This window comes from Neofelis nebulosa, chromosome 5 (assembly GCF_028018385.1).
Source record: "Neofelis nebulosa isolate mNeoNeb1 chromosome 5, mNeoNeb1.pri, whole genome shotgun sequence".
Classification (NCBI taxonomy): domain Eukaryota; kingdom Metazoa; phylum Chordata; class Mammalia; order Carnivora; family Felidae; genus Neofelis; species Neofelis nebulosa.
In genome coordinates this window covers 28,049,762-28,062,145 of record NC_080786.1, presented here as the reverse complement: position 1 = coordinate 28,062,145, position 12,384 = coordinate 28,049,762, and the positions used below count along the sequence as shown (strand labels likewise).

Here is a 12,384-nt window from a genome sequence, read left to right as displayed (position 1 = left end):
TTATCAATACTATGAATGGTTCTACAGTGAAATTTCTTATACATGTTGTCTTGGACACAGGTATGAGGAAAATTGGCAGGAAGTAGAATTGCTATATCATGAAGCATGTGTATGGTTTTATTTATTTTCTTATTTATTTATTTATTTATTTATTTATTTATTTATTTATTTATTTATTTATTTTCTTATTCATTCATTCATTTAGAGCCGGGGAGAGAGAGAGAGGGAGAGAAAGAATCCCAAGCAGGCTCCCTACTGTCAGTACAGAGCCCCACATGGGGCTTGATCTCATGAACCTTGAGATCATGGCTTGAGCCAAGATCGAGTCAGACACTCAACCACCTAAGCCACCCAGGTGCTCCAACATGTACGTATTTTATTTTAATAGATAATATTATAGCAGAGTGGTTCAGAGCATCGGCTCTGGAACCAGACTACCTAGGTTTGAATCCCTTCTCTGCTACTTCTGTGTGATTTGGGCTCTGCAAAGTAAGGATGCGTTCTCATAGGATTATTATGGGGTTTAAATACAATAATACATTGAAGCACTTAAAATAGCGCCCACCCCCAGTATGTCCTCTGCTACACTTCAGTTCACTGAAGCTGGGGACCAAGTCTTACTCATATTGTATCCCCACCAAAGTGCCATACTTGGCACATATTAGGAATTCAGGAAATCCGTTTTGAACAGTCTTAGTTTAACACCAAAATGGCTATTCTTCCATATAGCCATAGTAGCTCCTTGCAGACGATAAGAAGCGGAGTCAAAGTGGGGGCAAAATGAATATTTATTGAGTATCTGTTACTGTTATATGCCAGGTATCATGCTGGGTACTCTACATTGCTTACCTAATTTAACTGCCCTATTAAGTCTCAATTTATAGATCAAGTAATTATGGCTCAGAGTGGTTAAGTAACTTGTCCAAGGCCACACAGCTAGCAATTTTAATTCAAATTCAGTATTGTCTTCTTTTTGATCCAATGAATATCTCCCAGGACAGACAGCAGAGTGTCTTTAGTATAGACAGGGTACTCATGGGGGAAGGTATACTTTGTCTAAGGTGTCCTAATCCTGTATCAAGAACCACCCCCCAAAAAAATTTCTTAAAAGTAGTCACTATCTTAAGATCTAGTTAACATTAGGGGCGCCTGGGTGGCTCAGTCAGTTACGCATCTGATTTCAGCTCAGGTCATGATCTCACAGTTTGTGGGTTCAAGCCCCACATCAGGCTCTGTGCTAATAGCTTGGAGCCTGGAGCTTGCTTTGGATTCTGTGTCTCCCTCTCTCTCTGCCCCTCTCCTGCCCACTCTCTGTCTCTCTCTAAGATAAATAAACATTAAAAAAAATCTAGTTAACATTAAGCAGATGAGAGGAGTCTTGGATCTTAGCCAAAAATTTAAAAAGTATTTTAAAATTGCAGGAAAAGCAGAAGTGATGAATTTTGCAGAGTGTATCAACCAAATTGATACTCCCAATATTAAGGAGATATCAATCAGAATACTCCAAATTTTATACACAATGAAGGATAGCATCTGTATACTAAAAGGTATGTTTACAGCAGCAGACCCAAGGACAGGGTACTCCCAGCTCTCAATGCCTGGGTTAGTACGATATCAGTTTGCTATTACTACAGTGATGTTGTGGCACAAATAACCACAAAAACTCAGTGACACCAGAAATGTGACTTTATTTAGCTCAGGTATCTGTGGGTTGGCTGAGGGCCAGATGGTTTAGGCTGGGCTCCTTCATGTTCTTTCTGGTTGGGGCAACTCTGTTCCTTAAAAATCTTATTTTCTTCTTCAAACTGAGGGCTATCCAGGACACGTTCTATCGTGGTAAATGGTGAATGTCCCAAAAAGCAAAAAGCATCACACAAGGCCTCTTATGGCCTGAGCTCAGAGCTAACACAGTGTCCCGTCCGCTTCATTCTATCAACAAAGAAAGTACACCATGGAGAAACCCAGAGTCAAAGTGTGGAGAAATACACTCTGTGCTTTTGGGGTGAAGAAACCACTGGCAAAGGGCATGGAATCAGGGAAGGTGGAAAACTGACCAGCAATGCAGTCTACCTCTAGAATTTTTTTAAACTTTTTAATTTTTATTTTATTTATTTTTTTAATTTTATTTTTTTTAAATTACATCCAAATTAGTTAGCATATAGTGCAACAATGATTTCAAGAGGAGATTCCTTAGTGCCCCTTATCCATTTAGCCCATCCCCCCTCCCACACCCTCTCCAGTAACCCTCTGTTCTCCATATTTATGAGTCTCTTCTGTTTTGTCCCCTTCCCTGTTTTTGTATTATTTTTGTTTCCCTTCCCTTATGTTCATCTGTTTTGTCTCTTAAAGTCTTCATATGAGTGAAGTCATATGATATTTGTCTTTCTCTGACTAATTTCACTTAGCATAATACCCTCCAGTTCCATCCACATAGTTGCAAATGGCAAGATTTCATTCTTTTTGATGGCTGAGTAACACTCAATTGTGTATGTATACCACATCTTCTTTATCCATTCATCCATGGATGGACTTTTGGGCTCTTTCCATACTTTGGCTATTGTTGATACTGCTGCTATAAACATGGGGTTGCATGTGTCCCTTCGAAACAGCACACCTGTATCCCTTGAATAAATGCCTAGTAGTACAATTGCTGGGTCATAGGGTAGTTCTATTTTTAGTTTTTTCAGGAACCTCCATACTGTTTTCCAGAGTGGCTGCACCACCTTGCATTCCCATCTACCATTAGGATTTTAGTGAGAGTTCCTCTGAGGGTATGTGTCTGCTCTTCCAACATCGACTGGGTGGCTAAGACAGAAAGAGGAGATGGATGGTTTCTTTGTTGTTGTTTTTTGTTTTTCTTTTTTGGAATTACCACTCTTATTTCACTAGTGAGGCTGTGATGGAAAATGCCTCCTTCAATCCTCCCTCCCCTATGGGCACATGGAGTGAAGAGTAATTTAAAATGAGCAGGCTGCTTTAGAATTTTCAGAACACCTGCATCTTATTTTAGAAGCAATTGATGCTCTTGGCCTGGTTTGTGCTTGGGCAATTTGGAGTGATTAAAGAATTTTACATCTCTCAAGTGCTTCTGTGTTCAGATGAGCCAAAATAAGGGTTGGGTGCAAATCTTCAGTACTTTCTTTTTTTTCTTTCAGGCATTTTTAATTACTAATCACCTAATAAAGTAGTTAAGATATGAAGTTCCCAGTGTCCCAGTTTGAATTCACAGCAGAACAAATTTAGAAGCCTCCCTGGCAAACTCCAGCTCATTGGGTTGGTATTTTTTTTTACCCTTTCCTTTCTTATTTTTAACAACAAGAAGAGTTTGCCTCTGTATTTGTCATTTTTGCTTACATGGTGCAGGCTTGAAGGAAGTCAGCTTAAAACAGATGCTCTCTTAAATGAGAAGTATTCTGGGATGGGGATGAGATGAAGTAGGGAGAAAAGAAGAGTGGGGGACCAGATGGAGTAGGAGCTGGAAAACAAGACTGGTCACTGGTACTACCTACTTTCTGTTAGGGATACATAGATAACCGAGGGCTGATGACCTAGATGCAAGGGAAACAAAAACACTTGACTTTTTTCTTTATAACTCTTTATTTATTTTTGAGAGTAACAGAGTGCGAGCAGGAGAGGGGCCAAGAGAGGGAGACTCAGAAACTGAAGCAGGCTCCAGGCTCTGAGCTGTCAACCCAGAGCCCGATGCAGGGCTCGAACTCATGGACTGAGATCATGACCTGAGCTGAAGTCGGATGCTTAACTGACCGAGTCACCCAGGTGCCTCAACCCTTGACGTTTTAAGTGAAGCTGTCTCCCAAGGAGGTAGATTATACTAAATACACATTCCACTTGTTAATGAGAACAATGGATTTGGAAAAGCAAAAGGGTGGGTTTGGAAATGTAGCTTGGCAATAGAAGCCTGTAAGAGCAAAACTGATCTGCGTCAAGGAAAAATATGGAATTCCCAAGAGCCTTCTACTCAAAGTATTGTCCTTGGACCAGCAGCATGGGCAACACCTGGGAGCTTGAGACCACCCTAGATCTATTAGATAAGAATCCACACTGTAGGAAGATCCCCAGGTGATTCACATGTACATTGGAGCTGGAGAAGGACTGCCTCTGAACAGGAGGGAAAGGAGGAGTAAAGATGGGGAGAAGAGGAAGATAGGAAGGAGATGGTTTGGGCTAAGGAGTGGGAAGCTGCCTGTGAAAAATCACCAGTGGTGGGCAGACCAATGGACTTTTAAGAACAAAACTGCCTAATGCTCAATTTTAGTAGTTTGCTTTCCTGAATTATAAATCCCTCATATGTATCCTCTCTACCCTTAAAATTTCTTCTGTGTATCATAATGGCTTGTGGTAGTGTCTGCTTTCTGCTTCTGCATGTGTATGTAAATGCCAGGACTACCTGAGTTTCACATCTGAGTCTAGGTGAGAGAGGATAGAGATAGCAGATATAGCAGGGCAACATGATTCTGGACCTAATTGATCTGTTGGATTTGGAAATCTTGGATAAGAGACAACCAAGGAGATACTGGTAATGATGAGAATGTTTTAGAATATGTTAATATATTTTTCCCTTTAGCATTTGCTTGTGACCTCCACATTCAACTAGAGGAAAACTGTCTCAAGGAGTGCTGGGATTATTTTTTTTTTAATTTTTTTTAACGTTTTATTTATTTTTGAGACCGAGAGAGACAGAGCATGAACGGGGGAGGGTCAGAGAGAGGGAGACACAGAATCTGAAACAGGCTCCAGGCTCTGAGCTGTCAGCACAGAGCCCGATGCGGGGCTCGAACTCATGGACCGTGAGATCATGACCTGAGCCGAAGTCGGCCGCTTAACCGACTGAGCCACCCAGGTGCCCCGTGCTGGGATTATTAAAACAATCAGAGAGTGTCAGTGTGCAACTTCTTATTGTCTTGAATACTAAAAGCATTTCTTAAATTGTAGAAGCTCTCCTTTATATAGCAGGACTCAAGCCTACCTGGCTCGGATCATAGAAAGTTATTCTGAACACTGGTATAAAGAAGATTCAAACCTTGAACATAAGGAAGGTACCATCTGGCAATAAGTGGACATAGAAGTCTTCAGAATAGGGAAGGAGATAGTTGAGATGAGTCCAAGGTGAGGACTCCGCCCCATGAGGAATCCGGTTTATCCATTCCATGGGCTTTAGCTTAAATGAGCTGAGAAGAAACCCCAGATGGGTTGAGGAAGAAGCCAAAAGCAGAGAAGACTTCCTGTTTGTAACTCTAGGAGGGGACATGACAGCTGTCTCATGGTGACATGTGGTGACCCCAGTAGGATTGAAATGGCATTGTAGAATGTAGAATGAAGACTTGATACCATTTTCCCACTAACACCTACCCCACTGTTCCGATAGCCTGTGGATAATGAGGGAAGGACCACATTTTACCTCTGTGCTCAGCGAAAATGTGGTATATATCTGAAGGACATTCTCTGGCAAGGTCTGGCCAGAATGACCCTGTTTGTGGCTGAGGGTTTCTAGGAGGACTGGCCAAGCTGCTATTAAATTGGAGTCATAGAGCTCAGAAGATCAGCTGAGCCTGCAAAAGCTGATGGCAGAGTCAGCAAGGAGAAGCCAGGCCTCAACCACAAGTGACCCCAGCTTTGGAGGAGTGGTTGCCCTGAGGGCAGAGGCCCACTGCCTAAATCCCTGGTGGGGTGAGCTGTCCTCAGCCTTGAGGTCATCAGGGACCACAAGGAAGGATGGCATAGGACCAGACATCCCTTCCCCCTGCTCCCAGACTGCTTGTAGAGATATGCAGGTGGAGAGATCCTTTAAGAAAAGAGAAGAACACCCTTGATGGGGAATTTGATGAATTGGTAGAGTATTTACCCAAAGGAGTGGAAATAACTTGTAGGTATATTTTAATGTGAAGAATGTCACTTTTAATTGACACATGCATGTTTTCTTCAGAAACTGAGAAAAAGATGAGATGATTTAATAGAAAATAAAAGAAACTACATTTTTGTAATTTGATTTATTGAGTTAAATTTCCTCTGTGCCCATTCACCCCAACACACACACACAGACGCGCGTGCTCGCACATGCATGCACACACACACACACACACACACACACACACAAACTTTCCTTAGAATTTAGAAATTTATGGAGGGGTCTTTAGAGTTCCATAGTATATGAAGTTGGACCCCTTAAACTCTATGGATGTTGAGACTTCAGCTGATATCCAAGTGGCAGCTTGGATAGGTATCAAGTATTTGAGTATCCTTTATGTGCATTGTATTGGTATTTAATGTATTATTCACAATAACTTTTACAGAAAAGCTTGTGATTTAGGTAGTGGTATTTCAGCTACAGGTGGAAGCCAGGGGCTCAGAAAGGCTTACTTATAAGTAACTTACCCAATGTGACATGGCTAGTAAGTGATAGCATTGGGATTCTCATATAGACTTAACTCACCTTCGATATTTGATAGTGTCTCAAAATCTGACTTGCATTTTAGCTCTTGGTTATAGCACGCATTTCCCTTCTCCGTTCCCTCCTCCTTCTAGGCCCCGTGTTTCTGTTTTGCTTGGCTTTGCTTGACCCTTTTATAATGGCTTAGTGAATATTTCTCTTCAGTCATCCACATATCTGTTCTTTGCTGTCATGTGCGCTCCATAGGCTGACTCCTGGGTTTGACCGGGCCTTTCTCAGTGGTCCTCAGCCATTGTAGGGAAGAGGCACATGGGCTCCAGTGTTCATGGACATCATCCCCAGAGACACAAAGTGTGGCTTACCGACTTTTGATCATTACAGGAGCTTTAGCCTCCTGTTTACATTCTGAAAAATGGCAGTGGTGACAGTGCCATGGAGTCACCCTCATGTTAGCTGATGTTGACTTAGGTAATACATGACATTTGGTACAGGTGTGTTCTATGTGCTGGAAGTTCCAAATCCCCTCTGGACTCTTGTTGCTGTTCTTTATCATGGCGTAGCCTGATTGGTTCTGCTATTATAAGAAAGTTGTAGAACATTGCCTCTTATTGTGTTGCTTATTCCCAGAACATATTTTCCCCTGTCCCACTTCTCTTTTGGGAAACTCATGTGGGATTAAAATCTGAGAATTCAATGACTGAGTAAAATATTATGTATAGTTATTATGAAGCCTCCCTAGAGTCATGAGACCTAGAAGAATTTGAAAATGCTGCTTACTCAGCCTATAAAATCAAAAGTGTTAAAGAAGAATAGAAAAATCTAGAGAAAGGTTTGGTGTGTGTGTGTGTGTGTGTGTGTGTGTGTGTGTGTGTGTGTGTTTCTCTCATAACCTATTTTAGGAAGCAGGTCTACCAAGCAGTTCTGTACTACTGCTTTGCAGGGTCATATTGCTGCAAACTGCATTCTAATTCTTCATGAGTTACCTATATTTACTGGTTACTTTTCTCTCAAATTAGCAATGGATATCCCAACAAATGTCAAAAGTGTATATGAGTGATTTGCTTTGCATGAGCACAGTGAGAGGAGATGGCATCGGCACTGCCTGCAAACCCAGAGAATATATAGGATATATAGACTGGATTGGCCACTAGACAGTGAGGAGATGTGCAAATGATAATACAGTGCTACTTATTCCTACTATAAATCAGTCAAGAGAGCCAAGACATACAAGCACTTTTCCTACTCTTTGAACTAGTCATTTCACTTTGGGGGATATTTCCAAAAGAAACCGAATGAATGAAAATTGCAAGCAGAAATTGTACTGATTATATAGTATGGGGTTTATTAATTCCTTCAGTTCTTTAAATAACTTACCTATAAGACTCTAACGATTTAACATGCTTTAGGGGGCAGTACTTTGAGAACATTTCCAATTTCTTTAATGGTTATTAGACCATTCCAATTGTCTGCTTTTTCATGTGTCACTTTGTTACTTCCTATTTTTTCCACCAATAGTCCATTTCATCAAACTTGTCACATGTCTTTATAGTTTCTTAAGTCTCCTTCATATTTGTGGTGATAGGATTTTCCCCAACATTTTATCATGAAGTTTTTCAAACATTCAGAAATGTTGAAAAGGTTTTTCAGTGAACAACCATGTACCCACCACCAAAATTCTGCCATTCACATTTTAAAATATATTTTATCACATTTCTATCCATCAACTCATACTTTTTAAAAAAAATGTACTCCAAAGTGAATTGCAGACATAATGGTGAGATTTTTTAAATGAAAAAAATATTATTTCCTTGATCAACGTAATACTCTTGTATTATCAGTTGATGTGTCTGAGGGTCATGGCAGGAAAGAGATAGCATATCAAGGTGGGTAACTTGAGAACATTCGCAGAGAGGGAAACAGTGCTGTGCCCAGGGACAATGAGGTGCCAGCACCACCTCAGGGCCTTGTGGGGCAAGAGAGACAGTGCTCACTAGCACCAGGGACACAGCTGTGTGGAGTGGGCTGCCTGACAGGAGAAATGCGCAAGGGATCTAGGGGAATAAACACTAGTCTCCCATTTCTTTTCCTTCTGTCTTCTGCTGTGCTCCATGCAGCCCAGTCCAGCCAGAAGCCATGGGGCAAGGTCAGCCTTTGGAGCAGAGGACAGGATGGTGAAAAGTAAAGTGGATCAGGAGGGGAGAATGGAAGCCATCAGTTTTGAGTTCTCTGGTTGGAAGCATTTGGACCATCTAAGTAGCATACATTTTAGGTAGAATACAACATGTTCAGCAATAACCTAGATTTTGAAACCCTTGGAGTAGCTTGGGTGGACCTATGCATGGTAGGTGACCAGGAAATGTCAATTAAATTCAAATCAGAGTTGTGAAAAGCTTAATTTAAGGTGATTGAAGCCTGAAAAACCCTTGGCACAATAGCAGAAAGGCTTCTGCATGGGAGAAGTAACTGAGGGAAGGAGAGGGCAAGAAAACTGTGTGGTCGATTGACTATGCAGTAGGTTTTTGTTTCCAGTGGATCTCCTGTCTCATTAGATAAAATAAATGGTGAGACCAAATGACTCTGTCAAGTGCATGAAAGTGTACTCTCAGCTGTGCAAATATGGGTTATTGCTGACTCACTTAGGCTGGCCCACTGGCTGCATTGCCTTGGGTCAGGCCAAGGACAAAGAAATAAAGAGGTCTACACTACAAAGCATAGTAGGTGCTTCACAGTCATTTCAGCTGCCACATCTATTTCTATATTTGGGAAATCTCCATCTTATATGTTTGGGTACCTAAACCTCCTTCCCCCATGATGTCTCAGGCTCTTTGCAATGCTGTTGCTGGATCTTGACTCAAAAGCTAGTGAAAGGAGACACAAGGGACAGGAGTCTTTCTTTCTGGTGGGCTGTTGACATAGGGGCAGTAGTTTTCTCACAAGAATTAGTTGAAAAGGGAGGCATTAGTGATGTTTCCTGGCTGCTTAGCTTGAGGTTGGTTTTCAAGCCTTACTACAAACCCTTTGACCCTCAAAACCTATAAATATAGTTCTCTTCCTCCCTCAATCTCTTTTTCTTTCCTCTCTTCCTTCTTTCCTTCCTTCCCTTCCTCCCTCCTGACTCCTTTCCTTACTTCCCTCCCTCTCCCTCTTACTGTCTCTCCCCTCACTCTCTTTCTTTCCTTGTAATTAAGAGCTCTGATAAATATTAGCACACCCCAATAGATACATGGGCACAGACTATGGACAGATAGTTCCTAAAGCAGAATCTTAAATGGCTAACAATCACATTAAAATACTCTAGTCCATTGATAAATAAGTGTGAATTAAAATAAGATACGATTTTTCAATCATCATAATTACTTAGGTTTTTAAAAATGATAATATCCAGGATTGTTGAGGGTACAGGGATGTTCTAAACCCATTATGATTAACAGTGGAAATAGAATCTAATGAATATATAAACCTTATGTATAGAGAAAGATGCTTCTCACAATGTTATTATAATAGTGAAAATATGAAAACAGCCTACATATACAATAGGAAAATAATTACATAAATTATGTTCATACAATTCAGTAGTGTTCAGTCATTAAAAATGAGAATTCAAACAATGTTTAATGACATAGGTCATGAAATAATGCTGTTTAAAAAGGATACTTAACTAGAGGGGTAATATCCCATTTCTGTTAAAATTATGAAAAAATATGTATGTTGTTATATGCACCAAATTACCGGAAGAAAACCTCACTAAAATGTACATACTGTTTATCTCTGTGTTATGAGCAAATGGGATGTTTTAACTGTCTTCTTTATTGTGGTTGGTATATTCCAAGTATTCTTTAATAGGCATTTAAATTATTTTTTTTAATCCATGGTCATCATTTTCTCTCTTACATCCTGTCTGACAATCGCCCATCTGCTGCAATAAATATCTGTTTTGTCTCTCTATTTGAATTTTTTAGTATGCTCTTGAGATAGTGGGATTTTTTTAAAAACAATTGGTTTTCTAAAGTAGATGATAATCTCCATGCTCTTGAGCTGGCTTTTAACGTTCATTGTGCCCACCTGGACAAACCCCAGTGTGTGGAGTTTGAGTGAAGCCCTACTATTTTGACATTTTTAACACCTGATTAGCAGTAGCCTTCAATTCAGCCTCTACCGACTCATGATTCTCTTTCCAGTTTTGCCTCAAGTCAGAAAATAACCAGATTTATTCTCTGAATAGACAGGGTCAGCAATGCATGCAGTTATACTTAATCATATATGCCTGGGGTTGCAGCAAAATAAATCATTAAGAACATTAGTTTCTGGCCATAGTAATGCTAGTTATGACTAATGATGAAATGAATGGAATCTGCTTCTTTACTAGACAAGAGGCAGAGAGGTGAAGGGCATCTATAAAAAACTTTTATTAGACAAAACTGACAGTGGAAATAATGGTGATGAGCAAAACCAAGCATAGGTGGGCAACTGGACCCAGGGCATAGCCATGGAGGAATATGAGGTGAAAACCTTAAGGTAACAACATCTAGAAAAGGAATGGCAGGAACACAGCCTGGCTGGAGCCAGTGATGAGATATTGTGCCTAAGAGAGAACACTAGACCAAGTTAGTTGAAGTCTGAGGGGGAGTGTAACAGACTGTATTTTCCAAGGATGGCCACAGTAATTGACCAACCCTCACGCTCTTCCTATAATAGGACTTTGACATCCCTCTCTTCCAAGATGTGGGATCTGGGTAGACCGTGACCATGTGAATGTAATGCTCTGTGACTTCTGAGGCTAGATCATAAATAGGAACATAGCTTCTGCCCGATTTGGGTTGGGGGGAAATTTGCTCTTGCAACTCAGCTATCGTGCTTTGAGGAGCTCACAGAATCCAGATGAGCATGTTAAAATGGTGGCTTTATACCACTAAGTGTGGATAAGAAAACAAGATCCGTCTATATGCTGTTTACAAGAGACCCACTTTAGACCTAAAGACACCTTCATATTGAAAATAAGGGGATGGAAATATACCACTAAGTGTGGGATGTTTGATATACAGCATGGAAATTGGAATAGGGAAGATGTGAACAGAAATGGTCAAAATGTGAGAATCTGGTGCAGAGACGAGGCTGGATCCCAAAGGCTAGAATCAAGTTGTTTGCTAAAGATGGGTAAAAACAAAGCAAGTCAACTGACATAAAAGTGACATTTAGCTAGTAGTAACTCTATGCATGCTGCGATATCACCCAAAGCACAGGAAAAGAAAATCCACAACACCACCAGACATTGAGAAAGACTCACTCTATAAGAGTTTTCACACACTTTAAATCTCATGGAGCTGAATTGAGAATCTCAGGAGGCAGCCTGCCATCTGAAACCACTCACCAGTGTGAAAGAAGGAAGGAAATACTTTCTCACTTCCTTGCTAGGGTCTGAACCAGGCAGAAAACTGAACATCTTTTCACTGTGTGGATATGAGTTCATGAAGCAGCTAGTTTATTCTATCCTTGCCATGCCTTCTATAAATGTTCCTAGTAAATTCGCAGCTGATTTGCTACTTTTATCCACCTCCTGTGTAAGGCCAAGCCCTTAGTACCTCTCTTTCTACATCTATTCTGAGACAGTGTTTCCCTATCAACAGACAAAGAATGGGGTGAGAGGAAGCAGGCTGTGCTGGGGTAACTGGAGTGATGCAAAGAGTTTTTAAAGATAAAGTTCTGACTATAAAGTACAGTAACTTAAGGGTCAAAGAAGAATGCAGGTAGTTGGACATGGTGGGGAGATGGTGATTTCTGTTAATTTATTTCATCAAGAAGACATCAGCTCATTTCAGAGCATCTGTGCTCAATGAATATCTCTTGGATCCTGAGAATTATACTAGATATTCTTGAAGAATATATACAAACTGCCAAACACTTCTAAGTGATTTACATGCATTAACTCATAATAACTCCATGAGTTAACTACACCCTTTTCCCCCATTTTACATGTA

The 12,384-nt window shown here is 40.5% G+C and overlaps 1 protein-coding gene across 2 annotated transcripts in view; it reads left to right on the top strand.

Annotated features, from left to right (window-relative positions):
• Positions 1 to 12,384, top strand: part of CPNE4 (copine 4) — a 507,119-nt gene that overhangs the window by 196,766 nt on the left and 297,969 nt on the right. The window lies entirely within an intron of this gene.